The following is a 3,070-nucleotide window of genomic DNA, read 5'->3' on the forward strand; positions in this document are numbered from 1 at the left end:
AAAATGAATGCAGTATTAATGGGCTAATTTAAAGAGACCCTTGTCACCTCATAGTCTCCATGAGGTCTGGATCTGGTCTGTTTTGTTTGGCTCCTTGTTTTGAGTGGTTGAAAACATTGCCTGAATGCATAGGATCCTTACTACAGTATCCTAATTAGACAAGCTATATCACAGGACAAGGAAACTCCAACTACAGTAGCCTTTCATGGATGATGACTTTGTGGATATGGATTTTCAACATATTACATTCTGCTACATCGTTTATAGAAAAATTGGCAGATTTTTGATGTGCCTAACTGATTTGAATAGCCGAGAGGACCACCTTAAGCAGGTCTCTGATGTCAACGTCAATGAGAGCGAGACTCCAGCTTTACAGCGCTACTCTGACCGGAGTATGGTTTGGCGTTTGAAATGTTCATCTTCGCACCAGTCTCTGCACTTTTCGGCTTTCCCCTATTGATGGGTATTTCAGTCTGTAATACAATCTATTAGGCTGTTGCATGGCACTTTCAGACACGACTTGTGCCAAATCTCCTGACAAGAAAAAGGTAAGAGTAAATGCATCCTAAGTATGAATTTCTGTAATGTGTGTTTAATTAGACCATGAACGCAAGTAATGTGTTTTGCATTATATTCTCTCTGAGTCACTGACATAATACCACATATTCGCACCTTGTGTTATGTATTTTTGTGGAAAACAAATCAATGTTTTAATGGGGCGAGAATGCTGTAATTAATGCCCGATGTTTTGCGATGATGTCCGGGTTAGATGAGCTGCCAGGCTTTCAACAGACTCAGAATAAAACGCTAGAATATAGTCGATGTATTGGGATATTGTAGGCTACCATGTTGCATAGATTGAAATAATATTAAATACACTTACCGTGCTTTCTGTTCGGCATGGTTCTACGTGAGAGAATACAAAAGGTTTTATGTGCGCAACTCAAGATTTTGGCAACGGGCGCAGCAGACGACTCATCCAGAAGCCAAAATGTGTAAACACCGTACCAAAATGTTTAGCTGTTGCTCATGCAAAGATCAGTCTTGTCATGTCATTTAAAATTGCAGAGTTGCATGGCATGTTGCATTTTCGTTATTTGTAGTCTAAATGGAGTATGAATTATTACTTGGGCATCGGGCTATTGGCTTCTCGATGCTGAGTGACACCGGTTAAGCCAGATATAAAGCCACATCATTTGTTTCAAGATACAGGTAAAGAAGTCTGTCTTACTCTGGTGTGAAGAAACAGAAGTTGACAGTGACTTTGAAAGGGAAAATCTAGTATTGTCTCCGTTTGTATTGAACGATTTTTACACCACTATAGATGACAGTACTTAAATAGGAACTTGAAGGTTCTTAAAGCTGCATTATGAAGAATTCTTTGATCTTCTCTACTGCCCGACAGCTCTCACTGCTTAAGGCAGGTTAGTTCAGTCAGTGAGATGAACATATAAAAGTGTCTGGGAGCTCCATGTGCTGCTTTAGAAAGAACAGAATAATGTCCATAAATAAACATGATATATCCTGCCTGGGAGGGAATGGGTGTGAATAATGTGTGATCAACAGAATACAACTGGTTTTCTGATGCTATAGTTCATTTATCTGCATTCAGTGTAGCAAAGACGTGCATGTTGGCTAAAGGGCTCAGTATTCATGTGAAACATGTTAAAGGGATTAGAAGCATGTTTCATTGTCACTGCCTCTCACTTACATGGTATGTATTTTCTCCACACTACTAGGGTATCTGTGTTTAGATTGCTCTACAGCATATCCCTGAATTACCCTGATCATTCCTCTAATGGCTCCTATTTGTCTTTATAAAACACAAACTTGTCAGCCTTATCGCTGGTGATGGTGCCTTTATGTAGATTATTGTGCATTTTGACAAGCGTAAGAGTGTGTGTAATGTTCAAGTCAACCACATATTGCACAGTGCTCCTGAGGTATGGCTGCTTTCTTTTCACGGTTTTGGTTACTGTCGATCCCTCAGACGCACGGATCTTAAACATGCATTTTTGTATTGCATTATTTATATGGCGGCGTAGTAGTAGAGGCACAGCCTGAGCCAACGAGTGTCTGAGGCGCCAGGCTTTATTTTCTCCTCTTTTCATTCAGGAGAGTGATCTGAAAATGTCAGTCCCCGTTAGTATCGCCAGGGTCTTCAGGAACTCTAGCCGAGCGTTAAGAACGAGCAATCTACCAACTGTTACTCTCTGACATTACATATTCTTGCTTGATGTCTCTGTTCTACCTGAGTCAAATAATGTAGTGCTTCTGGGAATAATCATCTTCCCAGACATTTTCCTCTGTCATTTTCTCTTTCCTGTCCAAATGCCATTTATAGGCTACAGCAGTCATGACTAAGAAGTGTCTGGTGGAGTCAAGAGGTCAAAGTGTCATTGTGATGTAATTACAAATGACACCAGCCTCGACCTATTGAAGTCCCACTGCTGCTCTCCTATAGGTTGGCTGTGATATACCAGTAATTCATGTTTGTGGCTCTGGCTCAGCATGTAGACTACACATAGTAGTTAATAGGAAACCCTACAGTGCCTGCGGACTGGAGACAAAGGCACCGAGTCACGTCTTCTGTCATCACAATCATTCTATCCAACAGAAGAGCCACCAGACAGCCATACCAACCGCTCCCAGCCCTGTGTCAAGTGAGTCCCCCAGTAGAATCACAGATTGTAGGGGATGGGGGTGTTGCAGCTCGGAGCACGCTCCCTTAGCCTCCAGACAGGTGTATGCACTCAAGCAGTACAGAGAAGCCCCATCAGCCATCACTTCTTCATCATACTCACCCAAGTCTGAAAGGAGATGAAGGGAGGGGATAGAGGGGATGTAAAAGTAGTTTGCTAACTCTATAAATCAAAGGCACCTTGGGTACCTAACCCCGACCATGGTGACTGGAAGCTATTATTTTGAATCTGGTAACCGATGCTCTCCTATTAACATTGAATGGCTTGGCGTCTGCCGGTTGTCTCCGGTGACACCTTTATGCCTGTTATTTATTGCCTGGCACTGCAGGCCTTGCTCTCTGAGCCGCTGACAGAGCCAAGCTCAGAAT

Source organism: Coregonus lavaretus (assembly GCF_964263955.1).
Source record: "Coregonus lavaretus genome assembly, chromosome: 32".
NCBI classification, from domain to species: Eukaryota; Metazoa; Chordata; class Actinopteri; order Salmoniformes; family Salmonidae; genus Coregonus; species Coregonus lavaretus.